At 41.6% G+C, this 13,535-nt stretch overlaps 1 pseudogene; it reads left to right on the top strand.

Moving 5' to 3' along the window:
• Positions 1–691: 691 nt before the first annotated feature.
• Positions 692–13,535, top strand: part of LOC135559948 (serine/threonine-protein kinase/endoribonuclease IRE1-like) — a 97,598-nt pseudogene continuing 84,754 nt past the window's right edge.

Genomic DNA, 13,535 nt, shown 5'->3' with positions numbered 1-13,535 from the left:
AGAGGGGAAGGGAGAGAGAGAGAGGAAGAGACAGAGAGAGAGAGAGGAAAAGAGAGAGGAAAAGAGAGAGAGGAAGAGAGAGAGAGAGAGGAAGAGAGGGAGGGGAAGAGAGAGAGAGGAAGAGAGAGAGAGAGAGAGGAAGAGAGGGAGAGGAAGGGAGAGAGAGGAAGAGAGAGAGAGAGAGAGAGGAAGAGAGAGAGAGAGAGGAAGAGAGGGAGGGGAAGGGAGAGAGAGGAAGAGAGAGAGAGAGAGAGAGGAAGAGAGAGAGAGAGAGGAAGAGAGGGAGGGAAGGGAGAGAGAGAGAAGAGAGAGAGAGAGAGAGGAAGAGAGAGAGAGGAAGAGAGAGAGAGAGAGGAAGGGAGAGAGAGAGAGAGGAAGAGACAGAGAGAGAGAGCTTAATAAAGGCATAGATGTCTCTTCTCTGTTCTCTATTCTCTTTCACCATCTCTATTCTCTTTCACCTGAACGAGCCGCGTGTTGCAGTGATCACAAAGCTGCGAGCCACATTGCCGTTTCCACGTGTTCTAAGGTGGCGTCGAGCTCATTCTAAACCCCGCCCCCGGTTACAGTCCAACTCTCCTTTTACCATTGGACAGAACGGCCGTCAATCAAACAAGAGGGCGGGGCCAGTCCCACATGATTTGACAGCAGGTCGCTTTGCGCCTGAGTTATATACTTTATGATGGTGAGGAAAAACCGCCACATACACAAAACCACTATATTCTCTGTTATTTAACTATTTTGATCCGACTTTTTTTGGACCATTCCGTCGGTCCTGACCGCCTACCGACGAGAACCAAGGACACCCTCTCTAACTGACGTCACAGGATCCGTTCCAACACGGAAACCGTAATGGTGGGGGCTCGTCGTTTAGTCGGTACTGTTGTGATGGTCTCCGATCTCTCATCCTACTTCTATCCACAACCTGTTACACAGGTTAAATAAAAACACGTCAATCTGAAAGAAGACTTAAGAAAAAAAATGTTCAACAAACGAAGCCCTGTCGCCGTGTGACCAAAATGGACGATCGCTGGAGAAAGTTGACAGATAATTCGACCTCTGTTCTTGTAAGTTTAATAACACGTTTCTTTCCGTTGATCGAGATTCCCGTTGGTCGATCTACAACCATGGGGAAGTTAGCACGCGGTCTCCTGCTGCTGTTGTTGCTACTGTCTTGGAAAGGAACCGACTTACAGGTGAGTGTTTGTTGTTGTTTACATGTTTATGGGGGAGGGGAGGGGAGGGGGCAAACCCTACTGCGGGGTGTGTGGCTCGCGGGGTACGGTGCCACTGTCCGGTTGGTCTATTTCGGGAAACCCGTACACAGAGAGAGAGAGAGAGAGAGAAAAGAGAGGGGACTCTAATACACTTCAAGAATAGTATGCTGGAAATGAACAAACCCCCCTCGCCTTTCTGTCTTTCTTGTCTTTCTCGTCCTGTCCTGTGTAGGTTACTTTTTAAAATGTAATCCGTTATAGTTACCTGTCTAACATTGTAGGCAATAACGTAACTAATGGTGCGTAAAGAGGGTATATCGCTCTCCATAACTAGAGAGAGGAAGAGGGTATATCGCTCTCCGGCGTTTTACCATTTGGATGCCTCTATATGTTGTAGTTTAGTAGGTAAAGGTATTGGACATTGAAACGCGTGTGGACATTCCTTGTTAAATGACCACGTATCCCTTTATTAAGGCGCCATACAGAGTCCGGTTCTATGATGCCACCCCTCGTTGAGTAAATACGGGAGTGTCGCGGTTAAACACACAACATGTGGTAAACGGTCTCTTTGCTGAGAAGGAGACCGGGAAGGGGCGGGGTTTATCTTGCTATTCAGGTTGTCCTGGTGTAACGGACATTTCCAGGTGAAAAACAAGGAGAGCAGTGGTCAATCAAAGATCGATCCAGTTTAATACGATCATTTACGGCGACATCTCCAGAACAGAAGCAGGCCCGTTTTATATTTTAATCAGACAGCACCAAATGTTCTCTATCTACCCGAGAGGCTTGTAAAAAGTCAGAACAAAAGGCATCAATACTCATATTCAGCCTCCGGCAACCTGTTCCAAATTCAGCAGTCTGTTCTAAATGAGTGTTCCAAATTCAGCAGTCTGTTCTAAATGAGTGTTCCAAATTCAGCAGTCTGTTCTAAATGAGTGTTCCAAATTCAGCAGTCTGTTCTAAATGAGTGTTCCAAATTCAGCAGTCTGTTCTAAATGAGTGTTCCAAATTCAGCAGTCTGTTCCAAAACGAGTGTTCCAAATTCAGCAGTCTGTTCCAAAACGAGTGTTCCAAATTCAGCAGTCTGTTCTAAATCAGTGTTCCAAATTCAGCAGTCTGTTCCAAATGAGTGTTCCAAATTCAGCAGTCTGTTCTAAATGAGTGTTCCAAATTCAGCAGTCTGTTCCAAATTCAGCAACCTGTTCCAAATTCAGCAGTCTGTTCCAAATTCAGCAGTCTGTTCCAAAACGAGTGTTCCAAATTCGGCAGTCTGTTCCAAACGAGTGTTCCAAATTCGGCAGTCTGTTCCAAACGAGTGTTCCAAATTCGGCAGTCTGTTCCAAATGAGTGTTCCAAATTCAGCAGTCTGTTCCAAAACGAGTGTTCCAAATTCAGCAGTCTGTTCTAAACGAGTGTTCCAAATTCAGCAGTCTGTTCTAAATGAGTGTTCCAAATTCAGCAGTCTGTTCTAAATGAGTGTTCCAAATTCAGCAGTCTGTTCTAAATGAGTGTTCCAAATTCAGCAGTCTGTTCCAAACGAGTGTTCCAAATTCAGCAGTCTGTTCCAAAACGAGTGTTCCAAATTCAGCAGTCTGTTCTAAATCAGTGTTCCAAATTCAGCAGTCTGTTCCAAATGAGTGTTCCAAATTCAGCAGTCTGTTCTAAATGAGTGTTCCAAATTCAGCAGTCTGTTCCAAATTCAGCAACCTGTTCCAAATTCAGCAGTCTGTTCCAAATTCAGCAGTCTGTTCCAAAACGAGTGTTCCAAATTCAGCAGTCTGTTCTAAATGAGTGTTCCAAATTCGGCAGTCTGTTCCAAACGAGTGTTCCAAATTCGGCAGTCTGTTCCAAACGAGTGTTCCAAATTCGGCAGTCTGTTCCAAAACGAGTGTTCCAAATTCAGCAGTCTGTTCCAAAACGAGTGTTCCAAATTCAGCAGTCTGTTCCAAACGAGTGTTCCAAATGGAACACCGGAACTCGTGTGTATCCCAGACAGTGAAAACAGGAAGGTGCAGAGCTTTGTGTTTTAATTACTCTAAACTGAATATGAACTGTCCTCAGCTGGTACCCTGGTCAGAGAAGAACACACAACTGTAGACAGTTTCACATACGAGGGCTTTGACCGTCTTGGAATTTGAAGGAACTGGCCAGGCCAATGGACACGGTTCACAACATAACCAATGGGGAGATTGGTGCATATCAGACTCAAAAGAAAGACATGGCATTTCTCTGCAACTTCACTATTAGTTATTAGTTACACTTTGGATTGGTCTATCAATACACCCAGTCACTACAAAGATACAGGCGTCCTTCCTAACTCAGTTGCCGGAGAGGAAGGAAACCTCTCAGGGATTTTCACCATGAGGCCACTGTAAAACAGTTACAGAGGTTAATGGCTGTGATGGGAGGAAACTGAGGATGGATCAACAACATAGTAGTTACTCCACAATATCAACCTAAATGACAGAGTGAAAAGAAGGAAGGCTGTACAGAATAAAAAATATTCCAAAACATGCATCCTGTTGGCAACAAGGCACTAAAGTAAAATAAGGCCCAACCACCAAAACATCTTGGTCATTTTTAAACGTGTGGGTGTGTCTGTTCTTTCCGCCAATCGATTGGTTGAAATGTTTCTGTAACGGTTTTCATGTGGTGAAGGAGAGTCGGACCAAACTGCAGCGTGTCGATTGCGATCCATGTTTTAATAAAACAACGTAACACGAATCAAAACACAAACTCAACAAAACAATAAACGTAATGAAAACCGAAAACAGCCTAAACTGGTGCAAACTAACACAGAATAAGGACATCAGGACACTAAGGACAATCACCCACAACACAACCAAAGAATATGGCTGCCTAAATATGGTTCCCAATCAGAGACAACGATAAACACCTGCCTCTGATTGAGAACCACTTCAGACAGCCATAGACTTCCCTAGAACACCCCACTAAGCTACACACCACATACAAAAACCCATGTCACACCCTGGCCTGACCAAATAAATGAAGATAAACACAAAATACTTCGACCAGGGCGTGACAATTTCCCCATATATAGACACACTGTTTTAATTAAATCAACTATATGTACTGAACTGATGCTTTAAGCTGTTTGATTAAATTATTACAGGCACACAAATGACTCAAGAGGGAGTCAGAGATCTTGTTAACCAGAAGGAAAAAAACAACTGAACCCGACAGTTCTCCTCTCTCTCCTGCTGGCTGTCTCAGATTCCACCTGAAGTTGTACTGAACTGAACTGAACCTGACAGTTCTCCTCTCTCTCGTGCTGGCTGTCTCAGATTCCACCTGAAGTTGTACTGAACTGAACTGAACCTGACAGTTCTCCTCTCTCTCGTGCTGGCTGTCTCAGATTCCACCTGAAGTTGTACTGAACTGAACTGAACCTGACAGTTCTCCTCTCTCTCCTGCTGGCTGTCTCAGATTCCACCTGAAGTTGTACTGAACTGAACCTGACAGTTCTCCTCTCTCTCCTGCTGGCTGTCTCAGATTCCACCTGAAGTTGTACTGAACTGAACTGAACCTGACAGTTCTCTCTCTCTCCTGCTGGCTGTCTCAGATTCCACCTGAAGTTGTACTGAACTGAACTGAACCTGACAGTTCTCCTCTCTCTCTCCTGCTGGCTGTCTCAGATTCCACCTGAAGTTGTACTGAACTGAACTGAACCTGACAGTTCTCCTCTCTCTCCTGCTGGCTGTCTCAGATTCCACCTGAAGTTGTACTGAACTGAACTGAACCTGACAGTTCTCCTCTCTCTCCTGCTGGCTGTCTCAGATTCCACCTGAAGTTGTACTGAACTGAACTGAACCTGACAGTTCTCCTCTCTCTCCTGCTGGCTGTCTCAGATTCCACCTGAAGTTGTACTGAACTGAACTGAACCCGACAGTTCTCCTCTCTCTCCTGCTGGCTGTCTCAGATTCCACCTGAAGTTGTACTGAACTGAACCCCACAGTTCTACTCTCTCTCCTGCTGGCTGTCTCAGATTCCACCTGAAGTTGTACTGAACTGAACTGAACCTGACAGTTCTCCTCTCTCTCCTGCTGGCTGTCTCAGATTCCACCTGAAGTTGTACTGAACTGAACTGAACCTGACAGTTCTCCTCTCTCTCCTGCTGGCTGTCTCAGATTCCACCTGAAGTTGTACTGAACTGAACTGAACCTGACAGTTCTCCTCTCTCTCCTGCTGGCTGTCTCAGATTCCACCTGAAGTTGTACTGAACTGAACTGAACCTGACAGTTCTCCTCTCTCTCCTGCTGGCTGTCTCAGATTCCACCTGAAGTTGTACTGAACTGAACTGAACCTGACAGTTCTCCTCTCTCTCCTGCTGGCTGTCTCAGATTCCACCTGAAGTTGTACTGAACTGAACTGAACCTGACAGTTCTCCTCTCTCTCCTGCTGGCTGTCTCAGATTCCACCTGAAGTTGTACTGAACTGAACTGAACCTGACAGTTCTCCTCTCTCTCCTGCTGGCTGTCTCAGATTCCACCTGAAGTTGTACTGAACTGAACTGAACCTGACAGTTCTCCTCTCTCTCCTGCTGGCTGTCTCAGATTCCACCTGAAGTTGTACTGAACTGAACTGAACCCGACAGTTCTCCTCTCTCTCCTGCTGGCTGTCTCAGATTCCACCTGAAGTTGTACTGAACTGAACTGAACCTGACAGTTCTCCTCTCTCCTGCTGGCTGTCTCAGATTCCACCTGAAGTTGTACTGAACTGAACTGAACCTGACAGTTCTCCTCTCTCTCCTGCTGGCTGTCTCAGATTCCACCTGAAGTTGTATTGAACTGAACTGAACCTGACAGTTCTCCTCTCTCTCCTGCTGGCTGTCTCAGATTCCACCTGAAGTTGTACTGAACTGAACTGAACCCGACAGTTCCTCCTCTCTCTCCTGCTGGCTGTCTCAGATTCCACCTGAAGTTGTACTGAACTGAACTGAACCTGACAGTTCTCCTCTCTCTCCTGCTGGCTGTCTCAGATTCCACCTGAAGTTGTACTGAACTGAACTGAACCCGACAGTTCTCCTCTCTCTCCTGCTGGCTGTCTCAGATTCCACCTGAAGTTGTACTGAACAGAACTGAACCTGACAGTTCTCCTCTCTCTCCTGCTGGCTGTCTCAGATTCCACCTGAAGTTGTACTGAACTGAACTGAACCTGACAGTTCTCCTCTCTCTCCTGCTGGCTGTCTCAGATTCCACCTGAAGTTGTACTGAACTGAACTGAACCTGACAGTTCTCCTCTCTCTCCTGCTGGCTGTCTCAGATTCCACCTGAAGTTGTACTGAACTGAACTGAACCCGACAGTTCTCCTCTCTCTCCTGCTGGCTGTCTCAGATTCCACCTGAAGTTGTACTGAACTGAACTGAACCCGACAGTTCTCCTCTCTCTCCTGCTGGCTGTCTCAGATTCTGCCGTCACTTTTCTGAAGTTGCCGGTAAAAAGGCCACAACGAGGAGTCTCACGTGGCCCATTTTATCTCACTGTTTCTGCCGATCTGCGTGCCGGTTATGGTTTTCATGTCCACATTTTCATAGTGGATAGTTTAATTTCATTTATAATAACGTCCTCGTATTTCAATATCATTGTCATGTGGTTAATGAAAATTAAATCCAAACCCAAAAAATTTAAATGAAACAAAAAAAGTAAATCTAAAAAGTAACTTTTATATTTCTAATTAAGTAAAAAAAACAAATAACATTGCAGCCTGCAGTTTGAACAAGATTTAAAAAATAAATGAATAAAATAAAAATACTATTAAATCACATTGGTTACACATGGCCTGTCTGCTACGAACTTGAACCATTGTATCAATTATTAACCTGATAAACATACTGTAACTATACTATAAACCACATTGGTTACACATGGCCTGTCTGCGACGAACTTGAAACATTGTATCAATTATTAACCTGATAAACATACTGTAACTATACTATAAACCACATTGGTTACACATGGCCTGTCTGCGACGAACTTGAAACATTGTATCAACAATTAACTTTCTTTTCTGGCCTGAAGCTCCTGCTAACAAATAATCAGGGGATACTCAGTAATGACAGCTGTAGGCTATTTGTTCAAGGGGATACTCAGTAATGACAGCTGTAGGCTATTTGTTCAAGGGGATAATCAGTAATGACAGCTGTAGGCTATTTGTTCAAGGGGATAATCAGTAATGACAGCTGTAGGCTATTTGTTCAAGGGGATAATCAGTAATGACAGCTGTAGGCTATTTGTTCAAGGGGATACTCAGTAATGACAGCTGTAGGCTAGTTGTTCAAGGGGATAATCAGTAATGACAGCTGTAGGCTATTTGTTCAAGGGGATACTCAGTAATGACAGCTGTAGGCTATTTGTTCAAGGGGATAATCAGTAATGACAGCTGTAGGCTATTTGTTCAAGGGGATACTCAGTAATGACAGCTGTAGGCTATTTGTTCAAGGGGATAATCAGTAATGACAGCTGTAGGCTATTTGTTCAAGGGGATACTCAGTAATGACAGCTGTAGGCTAGTTGTTCAAGGGGATACTCAGTAATGACAGCTGTAGACTATTTGTTCAAGGGGATACTCAGTAATGACAGCTGTAGACTATTTGTTCAAGGGGATAATCAGTAATGACAGCTGTAGGCTATTTGTTCAAGGGGATACTCAGTAATGACAGCTGTAGGCTATTTGTTCAAGGGGATACTCAGTAATGACAGCTGTAGACTATTTGTTCAAGGGGATACTCAGTAATGACAGCTGTAGACTATTTGTTCAAGGGGATACTCAGTAATGACAGCTGTAGACTATTTGTTCAAGGGGATACTCAGTAATGACAGCTGTAGGCTAGTTGTTCAAGGGGATACTCAGTAATGACAGCTGTAGACTATTTGTTCAAGGGGATAATCAGTAATGACAGCTGTAGACTATTTGTTCAAGGGGATACTCAGTAATGACAGCTGTAGGCTATTTGTTCAAGGGGATACTCAGTAATGACAGCTGTAGGCTATTTGTTCAAGGGGATACTCAGTAATGACAGCTGTAGGCTATTTGTTCAAGGGGATACTCAGTAATGACAGCTGTAGACTATTTGTTCAAGGGGATACTCAGTAATGACAGCTGTAGACTATTTGTTCAAGGGGATACTCAGTAATGACAGCTGTAGGCTAGTTGTTCAAGGGATACTCAGTAATGACAGCTGTAGACTATTTGTTCAAGGGGATACTCAGTAATGACAGCTGTAGACTATTTGTTCAAGGGGATACTCAGTAATGACAGCTGTAGACTATTTGTTCAAGGGGATACTCAGTAATGACAGCTGTAGACTATTTGTTCAAGGGGATACTCAGTAATGACAGCTGTAGGCTATTTGTTCAAGGGGATACTCAGTAATGACAGCTGTAGGCTAGTTGTTCAAGGGGATACTCAGTAATGACAGCTGTAGACTATTTGTTCAAGGGGATACTCAGTAATGACAGCTGTAGGCTAGTTGTTCAAGGGGATACTCAGTAATGACAGCTGTAGACTATTTGTTCAAGGGGATACTCAGTAATGACAGCTGTAGACTATTTGTTCAAGGGGATACTCAGTAATGACAGCTGTAGGCTATTTGTTCAAGGGGATACTCAGTAATGACAGCTGTAGACTATTTGTTCAAGGGGATACTCAGTAATGACAGCTGTAGGCTAGTTGTTCAAGGGGGTACTCAGTAATGACAGCTGTAGGCTAGTTGTTCAAGGGGATAATCAGGAAGGACAGTTGTAGGCTATTTGTTCAAGGGGATACTCAGTAATGACAGCTGTAGGCTAGTTGTTCAAGGGGATACTCAGTAATGACAGCTGTAGACTATTTGTTCAAGGGGATACTCAGTAATGACAGCTGTAGACTATTTGTTCAAGGGGATACTCAGTAATGACAGCTGTAGGCTAGTTGTTCAAGGGGATACTCAGTAATGACAGCTGTAGACTATTTGTTCAAGGGGATACTCAGTAATGACAGCTGTAGGCTATTTGTTCAAGGGGATACTCAGTAATGACAGCTGTAGACTATTTGTTCAAGGGGATACTCAGTAATGACAGCTGTAGGCTATTTGTTCAAGGGGATACTCAGTAATGACAGCTGTAGGCTAGTTGTTCAAGGGGATACTCAGTAATGACAGCTGTAGACTATTTGTTCAAGGGGATACTCAGTAATGACAGCTGTAGGCTAGTTGTTCAAGGGGATACTCAGTAATGACAGCTGTAGACTATTTGTTCAAGGGGATACTCAGTAATGACAGCTGTAGACTATTTGTTCAAAGGGATACTCAGTAATGACAGCTGTAGGCTATTTGTTCAAGGGGATACTCAGTAATGACAGCTGTAGACTATTTGTTCAAGGGGATACTCAGTAATGACAGCTGTAGGCTAGTTGTTCAAGGGGGTACTCAGTAATGACAGCTGTAGGCTAGTTGTTCAAGGGGATAATCAGGAAGGACAGTTGTAGGCTATTTGTTCAAGGGGATACTCAGTAATGACAGCTGTAGGCTAGTTGTTCAAGGGGATACTCAGTAATGACAGTAATTTGTTCAAGGGGATACTCAGTAATGACAGCTGTAGACTATTTGTTCAAGGGGATACTCAGTAATGACAGCTGTAGACTATTTGTTCAAGGGGATACTCAGTAATGACAGCTGTAGACTATTTGTTCAAGGGGATACTCAGTAATGACAGCTGTAGACTATTTGTTCAAGGGGATACTCAGTAATGACAGCTGTAGGCAGTTAGTTGTTCAAGGGGTAATCAGTAATGACAGCTGTAGGCTAGTTGTTCAAGGGGATAATCAGGAAGGACAGTTGTAGGCTATTTGTTCAAGGGGCTCCTCAGTAATGACAGCTGTAGGCTAGTTGTTCAAGGGGATACTCAGTAATGACAGCTGTAGACTATTTGTTCAAGGGGATACTCAGTAATGACAGCTGTAGACTATTTGTTCAAGGGGATACTCAGTAATGACAGCTGTAGACTATTTGTTCAAGGGGATACTCAGTAATGACAGCTGTAGGCTAGTTGTTCAAGGGGGTAATCAGTAATGACAGCTGTAGGCTAGTTGTTCAAGGGGATAATCAGGAAGGACAGTTGTAAGCTATTTGTTCAAGGGGATACTCAGTAATGACAGCTGTAGGCTAGTTGTTCAAGGGGATACTCAGTAATGACAGCTGTAGACTATTTGTTCAAGGGGATACTCAGTAATGACAGCTGTAGGCTAGTTGTTCAAGGGGGTACTCAGTAATGACAGCTGTAGGCTAGTTGTTCAAGGGGATAATCAGGAAGGACAGTTGTAGGCTATTTGTTCAAGGGGATACTCAGTAATGACAGCTGTAGGCTAGTTGTTCAAGGGGATACTCAGTAATGACAGCTGTAGACTATTTGTTCAAGGGGATACTCAGTAATGACAGCTGTAGACTATTTGTTCAAGGGGATACTCAGTAATGACAGCTGTAGGCTAGTTGTTCAAGGGGATACTCAGTAATGACAGCTGTAGACTATTTGTTCAAGGGGATACTCAGTAATGACAGCTGTAGACTATTTGTTCAAGGGGATACTCAGTAATGACAGCTGTAGACTATTTGTTCAAGGGGATACTCAGTAATGACAGCTGTAGGCTAGTTGTTCAAGGGGGTAATCAGTAATGACAGCTGTAGGCTAGTTGTTCAAGGGGATAATCAGGAAGGACAGTTGTAGGCTATTTGTTCAAGGGGATACTCAGTAATGACAGCTGTAGGCTAGTTGTTCAAGGGGATACTCAGTAATGACAGCTGTAGACTATTTGTTCAAGGGGATACTCAGTAATGACAGCTGTAGACTATTTGTTCAAGGGGATACTCAGTAATGACAGCTGTAGACTATTTGTTCAAGGGGATACTCAGTAATGACAGCTGTAGGCTAGTTGTTCAAGGGGTAATCAGTAATGACAGCTGTAGGCTAGTTGTTCAAGGGGATAATCAGGAAGGACAGTTGTAGGCTATTTGTTCAAGGGGATACTCAGTAATGACAGCTGTAGGCTAGTTGTTCAAGGGGATACTCAGTAATGACAGCTGTAGACTATTTGTTCAAGGGGATACTCAGTAATGACAGCTGTAGACTATTTGTTCAAGGGGATACTCAGTAATGACAGCTGTAGGCTATTTGTTCAAGGGGATACTCAGTAATGACAGCTGTAGGCTATTTGTTCAAGGGGGTAATCAGTAATGACAGCTGTAGGCTAGTTGTTCAAGGGGATAATCAGGAAGGACAGTTGTAGGCTATTTGTTCAAGGGGATACTCAGTAATGACAGCTGTAGGCTAGTTGTTCAAGGGGATACTCAGTAATGACAGCTGTAGACTATTTGTTCAAGGGGATACTCAGTAATGACAGCTGTAGACTATTTGTTCAAGGGGATACTCAGTAATGACAGCTGTAGGCTATTTGTTCAAGGGGATACTCAGTAATGACAGCTGTAGGCTATTTGTTCAAGGGGATACTCAGTAATGACAGCTGTAGACTATTTGTTCAAGGGGATACTCAGTAATGACAGCTGTAGGCTATTTGTTCAAGGGGATACTCAGTAATCAGCCTATTTTATGACGTTTCCACTGGATCAGAGCATGACATTGTTCCCTTTCACGCTGAGTGGTGGTCGAAAGGGAGAGAGAGCTGGAAAGATTTTCCAGGTACACTGAGGAACTATCTCAATGGATGTAAAAACAAGACTTAATGCAATAGTATCCATAAAACACCAGTCTCAACGTCAACAGTGAAGAGGCTAGACACTCTAATGTACTTGTCCTCTTGCTCAGTTGTGCACCGGGGCCTCCCACTCTTTCTATTCTGGTTAGAGCCAGTTTGTGCTGAGAGGACCAGGCCAGCTATCTATCTAATCCATCTATCTAATCCATCCATCCATCCATCCAACACTGTTCAGACATGAGGACCAGACCAGCTACCTACCTATCTATAATACTGTATGTGTCTGTTATAACACATAGTCTCTCCTCTCTCTCTCTACTGCCCAGGTGAAGTCAGTCTCTCCTCTCTCTCTACTCCCCAGATGAAGTCAGTCTATACTCTCTCTCTCTCTACTCCCCAGGTGAAGTCAGTGAGTGTAACTCTACCAGAGTCTCTATTGTTTGTGTCTACTCTGGATGGGAGTCTACATGCTGTCTCCAAGCAGTCTGGAGACATCAAATGGACCCTCAAAGAAGGTCAGCACCCGCTCTCACGCCCACATACAGTATAGTGTAATAATATATACCTACAGTATAGTATAATAATATATAGTATAATAATATATAGTATAATAATATATAGAATAATAATATATAGTATAATAATATATAGTATAATAATATATACCTACAGTATAGTATAATAATATATAGAATAATAATATATAGTATAATAATATATACCTACAGTATAGTATAATAATATATAGTATAATATGTAGTGTAATAATATACCTACAGTATAGTATAATAATATATAGTATAATATGTAGTGTAATAATATATACCTACAGTATAGTATAATAATATATAGTATAATAATATATAGTATAATATAATATGTAGTATAATAATATATACCTACAGTATAGTGTAATAATATATAGTGTAATAATATATAGTATAATAATATATAGTATAATAATATATAGTATAGTATAATATGTAGGGTAATAATATATACCTACAGTATAGTATAATAATATATAGTATAATATAATATATAGTATAATAATATATAGTATAGTATAATATGTAGTGTAATAATATATACCTACAGTATAGTATAATAATATATAGTATAATAATATATAGTATAATAATATATACCTACAGTATAGTATAATAATATATAGTATAATAATATATAGTATAGTATAATATGTAGTGTAATAATATATACCTACAGTATAGTATAATAATATATAGTATAATAATATATAGTATAGTATAATAATATATAGTATAATAATATATACCTACAGTATAGTGTAATAATATATAGTATAATATAATAATATATACCTACAGTATAGTGTAATAATATATACCTACAGTATAGTATAATAATATATAGTATAATAATATATAGTATAGTATAATATGTAGTGTAATAATATATACCTACAGTATAGTGTAATAATATATAGTATAATAATATATACCTACAGTATAGTATAATAATATATAGTATAATAATATATACCTACAGTATAGTGTAATAATATATAGTATAATAATATATACCTACAGTATAGTATAATAATATATACCTACAGTATAGTATAATAATATA

The sequence above is a fragment of the Oncorhynchus nerka genome, linkage group LG15 (assembly GCF_034236695.1).
Source record: "Oncorhynchus nerka isolate Pitt River linkage group LG15, Oner_Uvic_2.0, whole genome shotgun sequence".
Taxonomy (NCBI): Eukaryota; Metazoa; Chordata; class Actinopteri; order Salmoniformes; family Salmonidae; genus Oncorhynchus; species Oncorhynchus nerka.
Note: the sequence above shows the minus strand (reverse complement) of the source record. Positions and strands in the feature narration are given on the sequence as shown.